The sequence below is a fragment of the Aristolochia californica genome, unplaced genomic scaffold (assembly GCF_029961685.1).
Source record: "Aristolochia californica isolate CCGP_79_NKW_82.1479 unplaced genomic scaffold, dmAriCali1.0.hap1 SCAF_5, whole genome shotgun sequence".
NCBI lineage: Eukaryota > Viridiplantae > Streptophyta > Magnoliopsida > Piperales > Aristolochiaceae > Aristolochia > Aristolochia californica.
The window spans coordinates 27,304,967-27,329,058 of NW_027182214.1; positions in this window are offsets into that span (position 1 = coordinate 27,304,967).

Consider the following 24,092-nt stretch of genomic DNA (forward strand, 5'->3'; position numbering starts at 1 on the left):
ACTGTAAATCTAAAATGGAAAAGCACAATGCACAATTGTAGGGAGAGATAATTCCAAAGAGTGTCTGTAATTTTTAGGGATTGTAAGCTCTTTTTAGTTTTCATATCTCAGGTTTTACAATCGTCGGGAAAAATTGGTGGCAGAGGATTTTTAACTGAGTGTTGAATTGCAATCCATAAGTCATTTCATACAAAAATATAGCCCGTTACGCATGATAAATCACTTTACAATCATCTATGATTTTTACATCAAATTTTTTAAAATTGGCAAAATAATGACCATTTAGACTCGGGTAGATATCCCACCGCACGTTCACTTGAGAATTTAATGAGCGTTTGTTTTTCTCTTTAAAAGCTTTGGATCCATAGGTCATTTGAATCTTTAACATGTTTCAAGCATGCATATCCATTTTTAAAACTTTTGTAGAAAAAATCTCCTTCATATAAAATTCCAAGACTAATAGGGTTGGACTAATGGAATTTCCCAAACTTGGATAACAAAACTTTTGTGTTCATTTGTGGTGTATGAATAGATATTTTTTATTTACATTAGTTATTATTTTAAATATTTTCCACACATCAACTATAAAATTTTTATTTTCTTGTGATCTTTTCTGCCTTTTTTGTTTACGGGATGAAGGGGGAGCGAAAACTCAAAGTTTTGATTGAAGAAAAAAGTGTACATCTAAAATGGAAATGCACAATGCACAAATGTAGAGAGAGATATTTCCAAAGAGTGTCTGTATGTTTTAGGGATCGTATGCACTCTTTCATTTTTATATCTAAGGTTTTGCAATCGTCGAGAAACGGGGGAGGCGGGCGATTTTTATCTGAGTGTTGACTTCAAATCCATAAGTCATTTCTTACAAAAATATAGCCCATTACGCATGAAAAATCACTTTACAATCATATATAATTGTTAGCTCAACTTTTTGAATATGGGCAAAATAATGGCTTGTTTGACTCAGGCAAATATCCCACCGCACGTTCAGTTGAGAATTTAATGAGCGTTTGTTACTCTCTTTAAAAGCTTTGGATCCATAGGTCATTTGAATCTTTAACATGTTTCTGGCTTGCATATCAATTTTTAAAACATGTGCAAAAAAAATCTCCTTCATGTAAAATTCCAAGATATTAGTTTTGGACTAGTGGAATTTCCCAAACTTGGATAACAAAAATTTTGTGTTCATTTGTGGTGTGTGAATATATTTTCTTCATTTACTTTTTTTATTGTTTTAAACTTTTTCCGTACATCAACTACGAAAATTTCATTTTGCACTGATCTATTTGCCTTTTTTGTTTACGGGATGAAGGGAGAGCGAAAAACTCGAAGTTTTGATTTAAGAAAAATCTGTACATCTAAAACGGAAATGCACAACGCACATATGTAGAGAGGAATAATTCCAAAGAGTGTCCGTAATTTTTAGGTATTGTAAGCACCTTTTCATTTTTATATCTCAGGTTTTGCAATCGTCAGGAAAAATGGGTTGCGGAGGATTTTTAGCTGAGTGTTGAATTGCAATCCATAAGTCATTTTATACAAAAATATAGCCCGTTACGCATGATATATCAAATTACAATCATCTATGATTAATTATGTCAGCTTTTTGCAAATGGGCAAAATAATGGCATGTTTGACTCGGGTAAATATCCCACCGCAAGTTTACTTGAGAATTTAAAGAGCGTTTGTTATTCACTTTAAAAGCTTTGCATCCATAGCCCATTTGCATCTGTAATATGCTTCAAACATGCATATCCATTTTCAAAACATGTGTGGACGAAATCTCTTTCTTGCAAAATTCCAAGCTATTAGGGTTAAACTAGTGGAATTTCCCAAAATTGGATAAAAAAACTTTTCTGTTCATTTGTGTTAGGTGAATAAATTTTCTTTATTTATATTTGTTATTGTTTTAAATTTTTTCCATACATCAACTAAAATATTTTCATTTTGTTGTAAGGCTTTTGCCTTGTTTGTTTTCGGGAAGAAAGGAGAGCGAAAAGTCGAAGTTTTGATTTAATAAAAAAGTGTACATCTAAAATGGAAAAGCACAATGCACAATTATAGGGTGAGATAATTCCAATGAGTGTCTGTAATTTTTAGGGATTGTAAGCTCTTTTTATTTTTTATATCTCAGGTTTCGCAATCGTCTGGAAAAATTGGTAGCAGAGGATTTTTATCTGAGTATTGAATTGCAATCCATAAGTCATTTCATACAAAAATATAGCCCGTTACACATGATAAATCACTTTACAATCATCTATGATTGTTAGATCAAATTTTTGAAAACGGGCAAAAAAATGACTTGTTAGACTCGACTAAATATCCCACCGCACGTTCACTTGAGAATTTAATGATCGTTTGTTATTCTCTTTAAAAGCTTTGGATCCATAGGTCATGTGAATCTTTAACATGTTTCAAGCATGCATATCCATTTTAAAAAGATGTGTAGAAAAAAATCTCCTTCAAGTAAAATTCCAAGCTTAATAGGGTTGGACTAATGGAATTTTCCAAACTTGGATAACAAAACTTTTGTGTTCATTTGTGGTGTGTGAATAGATATTTTTTATTTACATTAGTTATTATTTTAAAATTTTTCCACACATCAACTATAAAATTTCTATTTTGTTGTGATCTTTTTTGCCTTTTTTGTTTACGGGATGAAGGGGGAGCGAAAACTCAAAGTTCTGATTTAAGAAAAAAGCGTACATCTAAAATGGAAATGCACAATGCACAAATGTAGAGAGAAATATTTCCAAAGAGTGTCTGTATGTTTTAGGGATCGTATGCACTTTTTCATTTTTATATCTAAGGTTTTGCAATCGTTGGGAAACGGGGGAGGCGGGCAATTTTTAACTGAGTGTTGACTTCAAATCCACAAGTCATTTCTTACAAAAATATAGCCCGTTACACATGACAAATCACTTTGCAATCATCTATAATTGTTAGCTCAACTTTTTGAATATGGGCAAAATAATGGCTTGTTTGACTCGGGCAAACATCCCACCCCACGTTCACTTGAGAATTAAATGAGCATTTGTTATTCTCTGTAAAAGTTTTGGATCCATAGGTCATTTGAATCTTTAACATGTTTCAGGCATGCATATCCATTTTTAAAACATGTGTAGAAAAAATCTCCTTCATGTAAAATTCCAAGATATTAGTTTTGGACTAGTGGAATTTCCCAAACTTGGATAACAAAACTTTTGTGTTCATTTGTGGTGTGTGAATAAATTTTCTTCATTTACTTTTTTTATTGTTTTAAACTTTTTCCGTACATCAACTATAAAATTTTCATTTTGCTGTGATCTATTTGCCTTTTTTGTTGACCGGATGAAGGGAGTGCGGAAAATTCGAACTTTTGATTTAAGAAAAATGTGTACTTATAAAATGGAAATGCACAATCCACTTATGTAGAGAGGGATAATTCCAAAGAGTGTCTATAATTTTAGGGATTGCAAGCACCTTTTCGTTTTTATATCTCAGGTTTTGCAATCGTCGGGAAAAATGGGTAGTAGAGGATTTTTAACTGAGTGTTGAATTGCAATCCATAAGTTGTTTCATACAAAAATATAGCCCGTTACACATGATAAATCACATTACAATCATCTATCATTAATTATGTCAGCTTTTTGAAAATGGGCCAAATAATGGAATGTTTGACTCGGGTAAATATCCCACCGCAAGTTCACTTGAGAATTTAATGAGCGTTTGTTATTCTCTTTAAAAGCTTTGCATCCATAGCTCATTTGCGTCTTTAACAAGTTTCAAATATGCATATCCATTTTTGAAACATGTGTGGACGAAATCTCTTTCTTGCAAAATTCCAAGCTATAAGGGTTAAACTAGTGGAATTTCCCGAAATTGGATAACAAAACTTTTGTGTTCATTTGTGTTGGGTGAATAAATTTTCTTTATTTATATTTGTTATTGTTTTAAATTTTTTCCATACATCAACTATAAAATTTTCATTTTGTTGTAATCTTTTTGCCTTGTTTGTTTTTGGGATGAAGGGAGAGCGAAAAGTCAAAGTTTTGATTTAAGAAAAAAGTGTACAGCTAAAATGGAAAATCACAATGCACAATTGTAGTGAGAGATAATTCCAAAGAGTGTCTGTATTTTTTAGGGATTGTAAGCTCTTTTTAGTTTTTATATCTCAAGTTTTGCAATCGTAGGGAAAAATTGGAGGCAGAGGATTTTTAACTGAGTGTTGAATTGCAATCCATAAGTCATTTCATACAAAAATATAGCCCATTACACATGATAAATCACTTTACAATCATCTATAATTTTTTAGATCAAATTTTTGAGAATGGGCAAAATAATGACTTGTTAGACTCGGGTAAATATCCCACCTCACGTTCACTTGAGAATTTAATGAGCGTTTGTTATTCTCTGTAAAAGCTTTGGATCCATAGGTCATTTGAATCTTTAACATGTTTCTGGCATGCATATCCATTTTTAAAATATGTGTAGAAAAAATCTCCTTCATGTAAAAATCTAAGATATTAGTTTTGGACGAGTGGAATTTCCCAAACTTGGATAACAAAACTTTTGTGTTCATCTGTGGTGCGTGAATAAATTTTCTTCATTTACTTTTTTTTTTATTTTAAACTTTTTCCGTACATCAACTATGAAATTTTCATTTTGCTGTGATCTATTTGCTTTTTTTGTTTACGGGATGAAGGGAGATAAAAAAACACGAAGTTTTGATTTAAGAAAAATGTGTACATCTAAAACGGAAATGCACAATGCACATATGTAGAGAGGAATAATTCCAAAGAGTGTCTGTAATTTTTAGGGATTGTAAGAACCTTTTCGTTTTTATATCTTAGGTTTTGCAATCGTCGGGAAAAATGGGTTGCGGAGGATTTTTGACTGAGTGTTGAATTGCAATCCATAAGTCATTTCATGCAAAAATATAGCCCGTTACGCATGATAAATCACTTTACAATGATCTATTATTGTTAGATCAAATTTTTGAAAATGGGCAAAATAATGACTTGTTAGACTCGGGTAAATATCCCACCGCAAGTTTTCTTGAGAAGTTAAAGAGAGTTTGTTATTCTCATTAAAATCTTTGCATCCATAGCTCATTTGCATCTTTAACATGTTTCAAACATGCATATCCATTTTTAAAACATGTGTGGACGAAATCTCTTTCTTGCAAAATTCCAAGCTATTAGGGTTAAACTAGTGGAATTTCCCGAAATTGGATAACAAAACTTTTGTGTTCATTTTTGTTGGGTGAATAAGTTTTTTTATTTATATTTGTTATTGTTTTAAATTTTTTCCATACCTCAACTATAAAATTTTCATTTTGTTGTAAGCTTTTTGCCTTGTTTGTTGTCGGGATGAAGGGAGAACGAAAAGTCAAAGTTTTGATTTAAGAAAAAAGTGTACATCTAAAATGGAAAAGCACAATGCACAATTGTAGGGAGAGATAATTCCAAAGAGTGTCTGTAATTTTTATGGATTGTAAGCTCTTTTTAGTTTTTATATCTCAGGTTTTGCAATCGTCGGGAAAAATTGGTGGCACAGGATTTTTAACAAAGTGTTGAATTGCAATCCACAAGTCATTTCATACAAAAATATAGCCCGTTACGCATGATAAATCACTTTACAATCATCTATGATTGTTAGATCAAATTTTTGAAAAAGGGCAAAAAAATGACTTGTTAGACTCGGGTAAATATCCCACCGCACGTTCACTTGAGAATTTAATAAGCATTTGTTATTCTCTTTAAAAGCTTTGGATCCATAGGTCATTTGAATCTTTAACATGTTTCAAGCATGCATATCCATTTTTAAAACATTTCTAGAAAAAATCTCCTTCATGTAAAATTCCAAGCTTAATAGGGTTGGACAACGGAATTTCCCAAACTTGGATAACAAAAATTTTGTGTTCATTTGTGGTGTGTGAATAGATATTTTTTATTTACATTAGTTAATATTTTAAATATCCTCCACACATCAACTATAAAATTTTAATTTTGGTTTGATCTTTTTTGCCTTATTTGTTTACGGGATGAAGGGGGAGCGAAAACTCCCAAGGTCTGATTTAAGAAAAAAGTGTACATCTAAAATGGAAATTCACAATGCACAAATGTAGAGAGAGATATTTCCAAAGGGTGTCTGTATGTTTTAGGGATCGTATGCACTTTTTCATTTTTATATCTACGGTTTTGCAATCGTCGGGAAACGGGGGAGGCATGCAATTTTTAACTGAGTGTTGACTTCAAATCCACAAGTCATTTCTTAAAAAAATATAACCCGTTACGCTTGACAAATCACTTTACAATCATCTATGATTGTTAGCTCAACCTTTTGAATATGGGCAAAATAATGGCTTGTTTGACTCGGGCAAATATCCCACCGCACGTCCACTTGAGAATTTAAGGAGCGTTTGTTATTCTCTTTAAAAGCTTTGGATCCATAGGTCATTTGAATCTTTAACATGTTTCTGGCATGCATACCCATTTTTAAAACATGTGTAGAAAAAATCTCCTTCCTATAAAATTCCAAGATATTAGTTTTGGACTAGTGGAATTTCCCAAACTTGGATAACAAAACTTTTGTGTTCATTTGTGGTGTGTGAAGAAATTTTCTTCATTTACTTTTTTTATTGTTTTAAACTTTTTCCGTACATCAACTATGAAATTTTCATTTTTCTGTGATCTATTTGCATTTTTTGTTTACAGGATGAAGGGAGAGGGAAAAACACGAAGTTTTAATTTAAGAAAATTTTTTACATCTAAAGCGGAAATGCACTATGCACATATGTAGAGAGGGATAACTCCAAAGAGTGTCTGTAATTTTTAAGGATTGTAAGCACCTTTTCGTTTTTATAACTCAGGTTTTGCAATCGTCGTGAAAAATGGGTTGCGGAGGATTTTTAACTGAGTGTTGAATTGCAATCCAGAAGTCCTTTCATACAAAAATATAGCCTGTTACGCATGATAAATCACATTACAATCATCTATGATTAATTATTTTAGCTTTTTGCAAATGGGCAAAATAATGGCATGATTGACTAAGGTAAATATCCCACCACAAGTTCACTTGAGAATTTAAAGAGCGTTTGTTATTCTCTTTAAAAGCTTTGCATCCATAGCTCATTTGCATCTTTAACATGTTTCAAACATGCATATCCATTTTTAAAACATGTGTGGACGAAATCTCTTTCTTGCAAAATTCCAAGCTATTAAGGTTATACTAGTGGAATTTCCAGAAATTGGATAACAAAACTTTTGTGTTCATTTGTGTTGGGTGAATAAATTTTCTTTATTTATATTTGTTATCGTTTTAAATTTTTTTCCATACATCAACTATAAAATTTTAATTTTGTTGTAAGCTTTTTGCCTTGTTTGTTTTCGAGATGAAGGGAGAGCGAAAAGTCAAAGTTTTGATTTAAGAAAAAAGTTTACTTCTAAAATGGAAAATCACAATGCACAATTGTAGGGAGAGATAATTCCAAAGAGTGTCTGTAATTTTTAGGGATTGTAAGCTCTTTTTAGTTTTTATATCTCAGGTTTTGCAATCGTCAGGAAAAATTGGTGGTAGAGGATTTTTATCAGAGTGTTGAATTGGAATCCACAAGTCATTTCATAAAAAAATATAGCCCGTTACTCTTGATAAATCACTTTACAATCATCTATGATTGTTAGATCAAATTTTTGAAAATGGGCAAAATAATGACTTGTTAGCCTCGGGTAAATATCCCACCGCACATTCACTTGAGAATTTAATGAGCGTTTGTTATTCTCTTTAAAAGCTTTGGAGCCAAAGGTCATTTGAATCATTAACATGTTTCAACCATGCATATCCATTTTTAAAACATTTGTAGAAAAAATCTCATTCATGTAAAATTCCAAGTTTAATAGGGTTGGACTAATGGAATTTCCCAAACTTGGATAACAAAACTTTTGTGTTCATTTGTGGTGTGTGAATTGATATTTTTTATTTACATTAGTTATTATTTTAAATATTTTCCACACATCAACTACAAAAATTTTATTTTGTTGTGATCTTTTTTGACTTATTTGTTTACGGGAAGATGGGGGAGCGAAAACTCAAAGTTCTGATTTAAGAAAAAAGTGTACATCTAAAATGGAAATGCACAATGCACAAATGTGGAGAGAGATATTTCCAAAGAGTTTACGTATGTTTTAGGGATCGTATGCACTTTTTCATTTTTATATCTAAGGTTTTTCAGTCATCGGGAAACGGGGGAGGCGGGCGATTTTTAACTGAGTGTTAACTTCAAATCCATAAGTCATTTCTTACAAAAATATAGCCCGTTACGCATGACAAATCACTTTATAATCATCTACGATTGTTGGCTCAACTTTTTGAATATGGGCAAAATAATGGCTTTTTTGACTCGGGAAAATATCCCACCGCACGTTCACTTGAGAATTTAATGAGGGTTTGTTATTCTCTTTAAAAGTTTTGGATCCATAGGTCATTTGAATCTTTAACATGTTTCGGGCATGCATATCCATTTTTAAAACATATGTAGAAAAAATCTCCTTCATGTAAAATTCCAAGATATTAGTTTTGGACAAGAGAAATTTCCCAAACTTGGATAACAAACTTTTGTGTTCATTTGTGGTGTGTGAATAAATTTTTTCATTGACTTTTTTTATTGTTTTAAACTTTTTCCTTACATCAACTATGAAATTTTCATTTTGCTGTGATCTATTTGCCTTTTTTGTTTACGGGATGAAGGGAGAGCGAAAAACTCGAAGTTTTGATTTAAGAAAAAAGTGTACATCTTAAACGGAAATGCACAATGCACATATGTAGAGAGGGATAATTCCAAAGAGTGTCTGTAATTTTTAGGGATTGTAAGCACCTTTTCGATTTTATATCTCAGGTTTTGCAATAGTCGGGAAAAATGGGTTGCGGAGGTTTTTTAACTGAGTGTTGAATTGACATCCATAAGTCATTTCATACAAAAATATAGCCCGTTACGCATGATAAATCAAATTACAATCATCTATGATTAATTATGTCAGATTTTTGGAAATGCGCAAAATAATGGCATGTTTGACTCGGGTAAATATCCTACCGCAATTTCACTTGAGAATTTAAAGATCGTTTGTTATTCTCTTTAAAATCTTTGCATCCATAGCTCATTTACATCTTTAACATGTTTCAAACATGCATATCCATTTTTAAAAAATGTGTGAATGAAATCTCTTTCTTGCAAAATTCCAAGCTATCAGGGTTAAACTAGTGGAATTTCCCAAAATTGGATAACAAAACTTTTGTTTTCATTTGTGTTGGGTGAATAAATTTGCTTTATTAATATTTTTTATTGTTTTAAATTTTTTCCATACATCAACTATAAAATTTTCATTTTTTGGTAAGCTTTTTGCCTTGTTTGTTTTCGGGATGAAGGGAGAGCGAAAAGTAAAAGTTTTGATTTAAGAAAAAAGTGTACATCTAAAATGGAAAAGCACAATGCAAAATTGTAGGGAGAGATAATTCCAAAGAGTGTCTGTAATTTTTAGGGATTGTAAGTGGTTTTTAGTTTTTATATCTCCGGTTTTGGAATTGTCGGGAAAAATTGGTGGCAGAGGATTTTTAACTGAGTGTTGAATTGCAATCCATAAGTCATTTCATACAAAAATATGGCCCGTTATGCATGATAAATCACTTTACAATCATCTATGATTGTAAGATCAAATTTTCGAAAATGGGAAAAATAATGACTTGTTAGACTCGGGTAAATATCCCACCGCACGTTCACTTGAGAATTTAATGAGCGTTTTTTATTCTCTTTAAAAGCTTTGAATCCATAGGTCATTTGAATCTTTAACATGTTTCAAGAAAGCATATCAATTTTTAAAACATTTTTAGAAAAAATCTCCTTCATGTAAATTTCAAGCTTAATAGGGTTGGACTAATGGAATTTCCCAAACTTGGATAACAAAACTTTTGTTTTCATTTGTGGTGTGTGAATAGATATTTTTTATTTACATTAGTTGTTATTTTAAATATTTTCCACACATCAACTGTAAAAATTTAATTTTCTTGTGATATTTTGGCCTTTTTTTTTTACGTGATGAAGGAGGAGCGAAAACTCAAAGTTCTGATTTAAGAAAAAAGTGTACATCTAAAATGGAAATGCACAATGCACAAATGTAGAGAGAGATATTTCCAAAGAGTGTCTGTTTGTTTTAGGGATCGTATGCACTCTTTCGTTTTTATATCTAAGGTTTTGCAATCGTCGGAAAACGGGGGAGGCGGGCAATTTTTAACTGAGTGTTGACTTCAAATCCTTAAGTCATTTCTTACAAAAATATAGCCCGTTACGCATGAAAAATCACTTTAAAATCATCTATGATTGTTAGCTCAACTTTTTGAATATGGGCAAAATAATGGCTTGTTTGACTCGGCCAAATATCCCGCCGCACGTTCACTTGAGAATTTAATGAGCGTTTGTTATTCTCTTTAAAAGCTTTGGATCCATAGGTCATTTGAATCTTTAACACATGTTTCTGGCATGCATATCCATTTTTAAAACATGTGTAGAAAAAATCTCCTTCATGTAAAATTCCAAGATATTAGTTTTGGACTAGTGGAATTTCCCAAACTTGGATAACAAAACTTTTGTGTTCATTTGTGGTGTGTGAATAGATATTTTTATTTACATTAGTTATTATTTTAAATATTTTCCACACATCAACTATAAATTTTTTATTTTGTTGTGATCTTTTATGCCTTTTTTGTTTACGGGATGAAGGGGGAGCGAAAACTCAAAGTTCTGATTTAAGAAAAAAGTGTACATATAAAATGGAAATGCACAATGCACAAATGTAGAGAGAGATATTTCCAAAGAGTGTCTGTATGTTTTAGGGATCGTATGCACTTTTTTTTTTTTATATCTAGGGTTTTGCAATCGTCGGGAAACGGGGGAGGCAGGCGATTTTTAACTGAGTGTTGACTACAAATCCATAAGTCATTTCTTACCAAAATATAGCCCGTTACGCATGACAAATCACTTTACAATCATCTATGATTGTTAGCTCATGTTTTTGAATATGGGCAAAGTAATGGCTTGTTTGACTCGGGCAAATATCCCACCGCATGTTCACTTGAGAATTTAATGAGCGTTTTTTATTCTCTTTAAAAGCTTTGGATCCATAGGTCATTTGAATCTTTAACACATGTTTCTGGCATGCATATCCATTTTTAAAACATGTGTAGAAAAAATCTCCTTCATGTAAAATTCCAAGGTATTAGTTTTGGACTAGTGAAATTCCCCAAACTTGGATAATAAAACTTTTGTGTTCATTTGTGGTGTGTGAATAAATTTTCTTCATTTAATTTTTTTTTTGTTTTAAAGTTTTTCCGTACATCAACTATGAAATTTTCATTTTGCTGTGATCTATTTGCCTTTTTTCTTTACGGGATGAAGGGAGAGCAAAAAACTCGAAGTTTTGATTTAAGAAAAATGTGTACATCTAAAACAGAAATGCACATTGCACATATGTAGAGAGAGATAATTCACAAGAGTGCCTGTAATTTTTAGGGATTGTAAGCGCCTTTTTGTTTTTATATCTCAGGTTTTGCAATCGTCGGGCAAAATGGGTTGTGGAGGATTTTTAACTGAGTGTTGAATTGCAATCTATAAGTCATTTCATGCAAAAATATAGCCGGTTACGGATGATAAATCACATTACAATCATCTATGATTAATTGTGTTAGCTTTTTGCAATTGGGCAAAATAATGGCATGTTTAACTCGGGTAAATATCCCACCACAAGTTCACTTGAGAATTTAATGAGCGTTTGTTATTCTCTTTAAAAGCTTTGCGTCCATAGCTCATTTGCATCTTTAACATGTTTCAAACATGCATATCCATTTTTAAAACATGTGAGGATGAAATCTCTTTCTTGCAAATTCAAGCTATTAGGGTTAAACAAGTGGAATTTCCCAAAATTGGATAACAAAACTTTTGGGATCATTTGTGTTGGGTGAATAAATTTTATTTATTTATATTTTTTATTGTTTTAAATTTTTTCCATACATCAACTATAAAATTTTCATTTTGTTGTAAGCTTTTTTGTCTTGGTTTTTTTCGGGATGGAGGGAGAGCAAAAAGTCAAAGTGTTGATTTAAGAAAAAAGTGTACATCTAAAATGGAAAACCACAACGCACAATTGTAGGGAGAGATAATTCCAAAGAGTGTCTGTAATTTTTAGGGATTGTAAGCTCTTTTTAGTTTTTATATCTCAGGTTTTGCAATCGTCTGGAAAAATTGGTGGCAGTGGATTTTTAACTGAGTGTTGAATTGCAATCCATAAATCATTTCATACAAAAATATAGCTCGTTACGCATGATAAATCACTTTACAATCATCTATGATTGTCAGATCAAATTTTTGAAAATGGGCAAAATAATGACTTGTTAGACTCGAGTAAATATCCCACCGCCCGTTCACTTGAGAATTTAATGAGCGTTTGTTATTCTCTTTAAAAGCTTTGGATCCATAGGTCATTTGAATCATTAACATGTTTCAAGCATGCATATCCATTTTTAAAACATGTGTAGAAAAAATCTCTTTCAAGTAAAATTCCAGGCTTAACAGGGTTGGACTAATGGAATTACCCGAACATGGGTAAATAAACTTTTGTGTTCATTTGTGGTGTGTGAATAGATATTTTTTATTTACATTAGTTATTATTTTAAATATTTTCCACACATCAACTATAAAATTTTTATTTTATTGTGATCTTTTCTGCCTTTTTTGTTTATGGGATGAAGGGGGAGCGAAAACTCAAAGTTCTGATTTAAGAAAAAAGTGCACATCTAAAACGGAAATGCAAAATGCACAAATGTAGAGAGAGATATTTCCAAAGAGTGTCTGTATGTTTTAGGGATTGTATGCACTTTTTCGTTTTTATATCTAAGGTTTTGCAATCGTCGGGAAACGGGGGAGGCGGGCGATTTTTAACTGAGTGTTGACTTCAAATCCATAAGTCATTTCTTACAAAAATATAGCCCGTTACGCATGATAAATCACTTTAGAATCATCTATGATTGTTAGCTCAACTTTTTGAATATGGGCAAAATAATGGCTTGTTTCACTCGGGCATATATCCCACCGCACGTTCACTTGAGAATTTAATGAGCGTTTGTTATTCTCTTTAAAAGTTTTGGATCCATAGGTCATTTGAATCTTTAACATGTTTCTGGCATGCATATCCATTTTTAAAACATGTATAGAAAAAATCTCCTTCATGTAAAATTCCATGATATTAGTTTTGGACTAGTGGAATTTCCCAAACTTGGACAACAAAACTTTTGTGTTCATTTGTGGTGTGTGAATAAATTTTTTTCATTTACTTTTTTTATTGTTTCAAACTTTTTCCCAACATCAACTATGAAATTTTCATTTTGCTGTGATCTATTTGCCTTTTTTGTTTACGGGATGAAGGGAGAGCGAAAAACTCGATGTTTTGATTTAAGACAAATGTGTACATCTAAAACGGCAATGCACAATGCACATATGTAGAGAGAGATAATTCCAAAGAGTGTCTTTAATTTTTAGGGATTGTAAGCACCTTTTCGTTTTTGTATCTCAGGTTTTGTAATCGTCGGGAAAAATGGTTGCGGAGGATTTTTAACTGAGTGTTGAATTGCAATCCATAAGTCATTTCATACAAAAATATAGCCCGTTACGCATGATAAATCACTTTACAATAATCTATGATTAATTATGTCAGCTTTTCGTAAATGGGCAAAATAATGGCATGTTTGACTCGGGTAAATATCCCACCGCAAGTTCACTTCAGAATTTAATGAGCGTTTGTTATTCTCTTTAAAAGCTTTGGTTCCATAGGTCATTTGAATCTTTAACATGTTTCAAGTATGCATATCCATTTTTAAAACATGTGCAGAAAAAATCTCCTTCATGCAAAATTCCAAGCTTAATAGGGTTGGACTAATGGAATTTCCCAAATTTGGATAACAAAAATTTTGTGTTCATTTGTGGTGTGTGAATAACTTTTCTTCATTTAATTTTTTTATTGTTTTAAACTTTTTCCATACATCAACTATGAAATTTTCATTTTGCTGTGATCTCTTTGCCTTTTTTTATTTACAGGATGAAGGCAGAGTGAAAAACTCGAAGTTTTGATTTAAGAAAAATGTGTACATCTAAAACGGAAATGCACAATGCACATATGTTGAGAGAAATAATTCCAAAGAGTGTCTCTAATTTTTAGGGATTGTAAGCACCTTTTCGTTTTTATATCTCAGGTTTTGCAATCGTCGGGAAAAATGGGTTGCGGAGGATTTTTAACTGAGTTGTGAATTGCAATCCATAAGTCATTTCATACAAAAATATAGCCCGTTACGCATGACAAATCACATTACAATCATCTATGATTAATTATTTCAGCTTTTTGCATATGGGCAAAATAATGGCATGTTTGACTCGGGTAAATATCCCACCTCAAGTTCACTTGAGAATTTAATGAGCGTTTGTTATTCTCTTTAAAAGCTTTGCATCCATAGCTCCTTTGCGTCTTTAACATGTTTCAAACATGCATATCCATTTTTAAAACATGTGTGGACGAAATCTCTTTCTTTCAAAATTCTAAGCTATTAGGGTTAAATTAGTGGAATTTCCCAAAATTGGATAACAAAACTTTTGTGTTCATTTGTGTTTGGTGAATAAATTTTTTTTACTTAGTTTTTTTTATTGTTTTAAATTATTTCCATACATCAACTATAAAATTTTCATTTTCTTGTATGCTTTTTGCCTTGTTTGTTTTTGGGATGAAGGTAGAGCGAAAAGTCAAAGTTTTGATTTAAGAAAAAATTGTACATCTAAAATGGAAAAGCACAATGCACAATTGTAGGGAGAGATAATTCCAAAGAGTGTCTGTAAATTTTAGGGATTGCAAGCTCTTTTTAGTTTTTATATCTCAGGTTTTGCAATCGTCGGGAAAAATTGGTGGCAGAGGTTTTTTAACTGAGTGTTGAATAGCAATCCATAAGTCATTTCATGCAAAAATATAGCCCGTTATGCATAAAAATCACTTTACAATCATCTATGATTGTTAGCTCAACTTTTTGAAAATGTATAAAATAATGGCTTGTTTGACTCGGGCAAATATCCCTCCGCACGTTCACTTGAGAATTTAATGAGCGTTTGTTATTCTCTTTAAAAGCTTTGGATCCATAGGTCATTTGAATCTTTAACATGTTTCTGGCATGCATATCCATTTTTAAAACATTTGTATAAAAAATCACCTTCATGTAAAATTCCAAGATATTAGTTTTGGACTAGTGGAATTTCCCAAACTTGGATAACAAAACTATTGTGTTAATTTGTGGTGTGTGAATAAATTTTCTTCATTTACTTTTTTTATTGTTTTAAACTTTTTCCGTACATCAAATATGAAATTTTAATTTTGCTGTGATCTATTTGCCTTTTTTGTTTATGGGATGAAGGGAGAGCAAAAAACTCGAAGTTTTGATTTAAGAAAAATGTGTACATCTAAAACGGAAATTCACAATACACATATGTAGAGAGAGATAATTCCAAAGAGTGTCTGTAATTTTTAGGGATTGTAAGCACCTTTTCGTTTTTATATCTCAGGTTTTGCAATCGTCGGGAAAAATGGGTTGCGGAGGATTTTTAACTGAGTGTTGAATTGCAATCCATAAGTCATTTCATTCAAAAATATAGCCCGTTACGCATGATAAATCACATTACAATCATCTATGATTAATTATGTCAGCTTTTTGGAAATGGGCAAAATAATGGCATGTTTGACTCGGGTAAATATCCCACTCCAAGTTCACTTGAGAATTTAATGAGCGTTTGTTGTTCTCTTTAAAATCTTTGCATCCATAGCTCATTTGCATCTTTAACATGTTTCAAACATGCATATCCATCTTTTAAAACATGTGTGGACGAAATCTCTTTCTTGCAAAATTGCAAGCTATTACGGTTAAACTAGTGGAATTTCCAAAAATTGGATAACAAAACTTTTGTGTTCATTTGTGTTGGGTGAATAAATTTCCTTTATTTATATTTTTTTTTTAATTTTTTTCCATACATCAACTATAAAATTTTCATTTTATTGTAAACTTTTTGCCTTGTATGTTTTCAGGATGAAGGGAGTGCATAAAGTCAAAGTTTTGATTTAAGAAAAAAGTGTACGTCAAAAATGGAAAAGCACAATGCACATTTGTAGGGAGAGATAATTCCGAAGAGTGTCTATAGTTTTTGGGATTGCACGCTCTTTTTAGTTCTTATATCTCAGGTTTTGCAATCGTCGGGAAAAATTGGTGGCAAAGGGTTTTTAACAGAGTGTTGAATTGCAATCCATAAGTGATTTCATACAAAATATAGCCCGTTACGCATGATAAATCACTTTACAATCATCTATGATTGTTAGATCAAATTTTTGAAAATGAGCAAAATAATGACTTGTTATACTCGGGTAAATATCCCACCGCACATTCACTTGAGAATTTATTGAGCGTTTGTTATTCTCTTTAAAAGCTTTGGATCCATAGTTCATTTGAATCTTTAACTTGTTTCTAGCATGCATATCCATTTTTAAAACACGTGTAGAAAAAATCTCCTTCATATAAAATTCCAAGCTTAATAGGGTTGGACTAATGGAATTTCCCAAACTTGGATAACAAAACTTTTGTGTTCATTTGTGGTGTGTGAATAGATTTTTTTATTTACATTAGTTATTATTTTAAATATTTTCCACACATCAACTATAAAATTTTTATTTTGTTGTGATCTTTTTTGCCTTTTTTGTTTACGGGATGAAGGGGGAGGGAAAACTCAAAGTTCATATTTAAGAAAAAAGTATACATCTAAAATGGAAATGCACAATGTAAAAATGTAGAGAGAGATATTTCCAAAGAGTGTCTGTATGTTTTAGGGATCGTATGCACTTTTTTCCTTTTTAAATGTAAGGTTTTGCAATCGTCGGGAAACGGGGGGGATTTTTAACTGGGTGTTGACTTCAAATCCATAAGTAATTTCTTACAAAACATTAGCCCGTTACGCATGACAAATCACTTTACAATCATCTATGATTGTTAGCTCAACGTTTTGAATATGGGCATAATAATGGGTTGTTTGACTCGGGCAAATATCTCACCGCACGTTCACTTGAGATTTTAATGAGCGTTTGTTATTCTCTTTAAAAGCTTTGGATCCATAGGTCATTTGAATCTTTAACATGTTTCTGGCATGCATATCCATTTTTAAAACATCTGTAGAAAAAATCTCCTTCATGTAAAATTCCATGATATTAGTTTCGGACTAGTGGAATTTCCCAAACCTGGATAACAAAACTTTTGTGTTCATTTGTGGTGTGTGAATAAATTTTCTTCATTTACTTTTTTATTGTGTTAAACTTTTTCCGTACATCAACTATGAAATTTTCATTTTGCTGTGATCTATTTTCCTTTTTTTTTTGCGGGATGAAGGGAGAGCGAAAAACTCGAAGTTTTGATTTAAGAAAAATGTGTACATCTAAAACGGAAATGCACAATGCACATTTGTAGAGATAGATAATTCCAAAGAGTGTTTGTAATTTTTAGGGATTGTAAGCGCCTTTTCGTTTTTATATCTCAGGTTTTGCAATCATCGGAAAAAATGGGTGGCGGATGATTTTTAACTGAGTGTTGAATTGCAATCCATAAGTCATTTCATACAAAAATATAGCCCGTTACGCATGATAAATCACATTACAATCATCTATGATTAATTATGTCAGCTTTCAGCATATGGGCAAAATAATGGCATGTTCGACTCGGGTAAATATCCCACCGCAAGTTCACTAGAGAATTTAATGAGCGTTTGTTATTCTCTTGAAAAGCTTTGCGTCCATAGCTCATTTGCATCTTTAACATGTTTCAAACATGCATATCCATTTTTAAAACATGTGTGGACGAAATCTCTTTCATGCAAAATTCCAAGCAATTAGGGTTAAACTAGTGGAATTTCCCAAAATTGGATAACAAAACTTTTGTGTTCATTTGTGTTGGGTGAATAAATTTTCTTTATTTATATTTTTTATTGTTTTAAATTATTTCCATACATCAACTATAAAATTTTCATTTCGTTGTAAGCTTTTTGCCTTGTTTGTTTTCGGGATGAAGGTAGAGCGAAAAGTCAAAGTTTTGATTTAAGAAAATAGTGTACATCTAAAATAGAAAAGCACAATGCACAATTGTAGGGAGAAATAATTCCAAAGAGTGTCTGTAACTTTTAGGGATTGTGAGCTCTTTTTAGTTTTTATATCTCAGGTTTTGCAATCGTCGGGAAACATTGGTGGCAGAGGATTTTTAACTGAGTGTTGAATTGCAATCCATAAGTCATTTCATACAAAATATAGCCCGTTATGCATCGAAACCACTTGACAATCATCTATGATTGTTAGATCAAATTATTGAAAATGGGCAAAATAATGACTTGTTAGACTCGGGTAAATATCCCACCGCACGTTCACTTGAGAATTTAATGAGCGTTTGTTATTCTCTTTAAAAGCTTTGGATCCATAAGTCATTTGAATCGTTAACATGTTTCAAGCATGCATATCCATTTTTAAAACATGTGTAGAAAAATTCTCCTTCATGTAAAATTCCAAGCTTAATAGGGTTGGACTAATGAAATTTCCAAAACTTGTACAACAAAACTTTTGTGTTCATTTGTGGTGGGTGAGTTGATTTTTTTTATTTACATTAGTTATTATTTTAAATATTTTCCACACATCAACTATAAAAATTTTATTTTTTTGTGATCTTTTTTGCCTTTTTTGTTTACGGGATGAAGGGGGAACGAAAACTCAAAGTTCTGATTTAAGACAAAAGTGTACAACAAAAATGGGAATGCACAATGCACAAATGTAGAGAGAGATATTTCCAAAGAGTGTTTGTATCTTTTAGGGATCGTATGCACTCTTTCATTTTTATATCTAAGGTTTTGCAATCGTCGAGAAACGGGGGAGGCGGGCGATTTTTAACTGAGTGTTGACTTCAAATCCATAAGTAATTTCTTACAAAAATATAGCCCGTTACGCATGACAAATCACTTTAGAATCATCTATGATTGTTAGCTCAACTTTTTGAATATGGGCAAAATAATGGCTTGTTTCACTCGGGCAAATATCCCACCGCACGTTCACTTGAGAATTTAATGAGCGTTTGTTATTCTCTTTAAAAGTTTTGGATCCATAGGTCATTTGAATCTTTAACATGTTTCTGGCATGCATATCCATTTTTAAAACATGTATAGAAAAAATCTCCTTCATGTAAAATTCCATGATATTAGTTTTGGACTAGTGGAATTTCCCAAACTTGGACAACAAAACTTTTGTGTTCATTTGTGGTGTGTGAATAAATTTTTTTCATTTACTTTTTTTATTGTTTTAAACTTTTTCCCAACATCAACTATGAAATTTTCATTTTGCTGTGATCTATTTGCCTTTTTTGTTTACGGGATGAAGGGAGAGCGAAAAACTCGATGTTTTGATTTAAGACAAATGTGTACATCTAAAACGGCAATGTACAATGCACATATGTAGAGAGAGATAATTCCAAAGAGTGTCTTTAATTTTTAGGGATTGTAAGCACCTTTTCGTTTTTGTATCTCAGGTTTTGTAATCGTCGGGAAAAATGGTTGCGGAGGATTTTTAACTGAGTGTTGAATTGCAATCCATAAGTCATTTCATACAAAAATATAGCCCGTTACGCATGATAAATCACTTTACAATAATCTATGATTAATTATGTCAGCTTTTTGTAAATGGGCAAAATAATGGCATGTTTGACTCGGGTAAATATCCCACCGCAAGTTCTCTTCAGAATTTAATGAGCGTTTGTTATTCTCTTTAAAAGCTTTGGTTCCATAGGTCATTTGAATCTTTAACATGTTTCAAGTATGCATATCCATTTTTAAAACATGTGCAGAAAAAATTTCCTTCATGCAAAATTCCAAGCTTAATAGGGTTGGACTAATGGAATTTCCCAAATTTGGATAACAAAAATTTTGTGTTCATTTGTGGTGTGTGAATAACTTTTCTTCATTTACTTTTTTTATTGTTTTAAAGTTTTTCCATACATCAACTATGAAATTTTCATTTTGCTGTGATCTCTTTGCCTTTTTTTGTTTACAGGATGAAGGCAGAGTGAAAAACTCGAAGTTTTGATTTAAGAAAAATGTGTACATCTAAAACGGAAATGCACAATGCACATATGTAGAGAGAAATAATTCCAAAAAGTGTCTCTAATTTTTAGGGATTGTAAGCACCTTTTCGTTTTTATATCTCAGGTTTTGCAATCGTCGGGAAAAATGGGTTGCGGAGGATTTTTAACTGTGTTGTGAATTGCAATCCATAAGTCATTTCATACAAAAATATAGCCCGTTACGCATGACAAATCACATTACAATCATCTATGATTAATTATTTCAGCTTTTTGCATATGGGCAAAATAATGGCATGTTTGACTCGGGTAAATATCCCACCGCAAGTTCACTTGAGAATTTAATGAGCGTTTGTTATTCTCTTTAAAAGCTTTGCATCCATAGCTCCTTTGCGTCTTTAACATGTTTCAAACATGCATATCCATTTTTAAAACATGTGTGGACGAAATCTCTTTCTTTCAAAATTCTAAGCTATTAGGGTTAAACTAGTGGAATTTCCCAAAATTGGATAACAAAACTTTTGTGTTCATTTGTGTTTGGTGAATAAATTTTCTTTACTTAGATTTTTTATTGTTTTAAATTATTTCCATACATCAACTATAAAATTTTCATTTTCTTGTATGCTTTTTGCCTTGTTTGTTTTTGGGATGAAGGTAGAGCAAAAAGTCAAAGTTTTGATTTAAGAAAAAATTGTACATCTAAAATGGAAAAGCACAATGCACAATTGTAGGGAGAGATAATTCCAAAGAGTGTCTGTAACTTTTAGGGATTGCAAGCTCTTTTTAGTTTTTATATCTCAGGTTTTGCAATCGTCGGGAAAAATTGGTGGCAGAGGTTTTTTAACTGAGTGTTGAATAGCAATCCATAAGTCATTTCATGCAAAAATATAGCCCGTTATGCATAAAAATCACTTTACAATCATCTATGATTGTTAGCTCAACTTTTTGAAAATGTATAAAATAATGGCTTGTTTGACTCGGGCAAATATCCCTCCGCACGTTCACTTGAGAATTTAATGAGCGTTTGTTATTCTCTTTAAAAGCTTTGGATCCATAGGTCATTTGAATCTTTAACATGTTTCTGGCATGCATATCCATTTTTAAAACATTTGTATAAAAAATCACCTTCATGTAAAATTCCAAGATATTAGTTTTGGACTAGTGGAATTTCCCAAACTTGGATAACAAAAATATTGTGTTAATTTGTGGTGTGTGAATAAATTTTCTTCATTTACTTTTTTTATTGTTTTAAACTTTTTCCGTACATCAAATATGAAATTTTAATTTTGCTGTGATCTATTTGCCTTTTATGTTTATGGGATGAAGGGAGCGCGAAAAACTCGAAGTTTTGATTTAGGAAAAATGTGTACATCTAAAACGGAAATGCACAATACACATATGTAGAGAGAGATAATTCCAAAGAGTGTCTGTAATTTTTAGGGATTGTAAGCACGTTTTCGTTTTTATATCTCAGGTTTTGCAATCGTCGGGAAAAATGGGTTGCGGAGGATTTTTAACTGAGTGTTGAATTGCAATCCATAAGTCATTTCATTCAAAAATATAGCCCGGTACGCATGATAAATCACATTACAATCATCTATGATTAATTATGTCAGCTTTTTGGAAATGGGCAAAATAATGGCATGTTTGACTCGGGTAAATATCCCACGCCAAGTTCACTTGAGAATTTAATGAGCGTTTGTTGTTCTCTTTAAAATCTTTGCATCCATAGCTCATTTGTATCTTTAACATGTTTCAAACATGCATATCCATTTTTAAAACATGTGTGGACGAAATCTCTTTCTTGCAAAATTGCAAGCTATTACGGTTAAACTAGTGGAATTTCCCAAAATTGGATAACAAAACTTTTGTGTTCATTTGTGTTGGGTGAATAAATTTTCTTTATTTATATTTTTTTTTTAATTTTTTTCCATACATCAACTATAAAATTTTCATTTTATTGTAAACTTTTTGCCTTGTATGTTTTCAGGATGAAGGGAGTGCATAAAGTCAAAGTTTTGGTTTAAGAAAAAAGTGTACGTCAAAAATGGAAAAGCACAATGCACATTTGTAGGGAGAGATAATTCCGAAGAGTGTCTATAGTTTTTGGGATTGCACGCTCTTTTTAGTTCTTATATCTCAGGTTTTGCAATCGTCGGGAAAAATTGGTGGCAAAGGGTTTTTAACAGAGTGTTGAATTGCAATCCATAAGTGATTTCATACAAAATATAGCCCGTTACGCATGATAAATCACTTTACAATCATCTATGATTGTTAGATCAAATTTTTGAAAATGAGCAAAATAATGACTTGTTATACTCGGGTAAATATCCCACCGCACATTCACTTGAGAATTTTTTGAGCGTTTGTTATTCTCTTTAAAAGCTTTGGATCCATAGTTCATTTGAATCTTTAACTTGTTTCTAGCATGCATATCCATTTTTAAAACACATGTAGAAAAAATCTCCTTCATATAAAATTCCAAGCTTAATAGGGTTGGACTAATGGAATTTCCCAAACTTGGATAACAAAACTTTTGTGTTCATTTGTGGTGTGTGAATAGATTTTTTTATTTACATTAGTTATTATTTTAAATATTTTCCACACATCAACTATAAAATTTTTATTTTGTTGTGATCTTTTTTGCCTTTTTTGTTTACGGGATGAAGGGGGAGGGAAAACTCAAAGTTCATATTTAAGAAAAAAGTATACATCTAAAATGGAAATGCACAATGTAAAAATGTAGAGAGAGATATTTCCAAAGAGTGTCTGTATGTTTTAGGGATCGTATGCACTTTTTTCGTTTTTAAATCTAAGGTTTTGCAATCGTCGGGAAACGGGGGGGATTTTTAACTGGGTGTTGACTTCAAATCCATAAGTAATTTCTTACAAAACATTAGCCTGTTACGCATGACAAATCACTTTACAATCATCTATGATTGTTAGCTCAACGTTTTGAATATGGGCATAATAATGGGTTGTTTGACTCGGGCAAATATCTCACCGCACGTTCACTTGAGAATTTAATGAGCGTTTGTTATTCTCTTTAAAAGCTTTGGATCCATAGGTCATTTGAATCTTTAACATGTTTCTGGCATGCATATCCATTTTTAAAACATCTGTAGAAAAAATCTCCTTCATGTAAAATTCCATGATATTAGTTTCGGACTAGTGGAATTTCCCAAACCTGGATAACAAAACTTTTGTGTTCATTTGTGGTGTGTGAATAAATTTTCTTCATTTACTTTTTTATTGTGTTAAACTTTTTCCGTACATCAACTATGAAATTTTTATTTTGCTGTGATCTATTTTCCTTTTTGTTTTGCGGGATGAAGGGAGAGCGAAAAACTCGAAGTTTTGATTTAAGAAAAATGTGTACATCTAAAACGGAAATGCACAATGCACATTTGTAGAGATAGATAATTCCAAAGAGTGTTTGTAATTTTTAGGGATTGTAAGCGCCTTTTCGTTTTTATATCTCAGGTTTTGCAATCATCGGAAAAAATGGGTGGCGGATGATTTTTAACTGAGTGTTGAATTGCAATCCATAAGTCATTTCATACAAAAATATAGCCCGTTACGCATGATAAATCACATTACAATCATCTACGATTAATTATGTCAGCTTTCAGCATATGGGCAAAATAATGGCATGTTTGACTCGGGTAAATATCCCACCGCAAGTTCACTAGAGAATTTAATGAGCGTTTATTATTCTCTTGAAAAGCTTTGCGTCCATAACTCATTTGCATCTTTAACATGTTTCAAACATGCATATCCATTTTTAAAACATGTGTGGACGAAATCTCTTTCATGCAAAATTCCAAGCAATTAGGGTTAAACTAGTGGAATTTCCCAAAATTGGATAACACAACTTTTGTGTTCATTTGTGT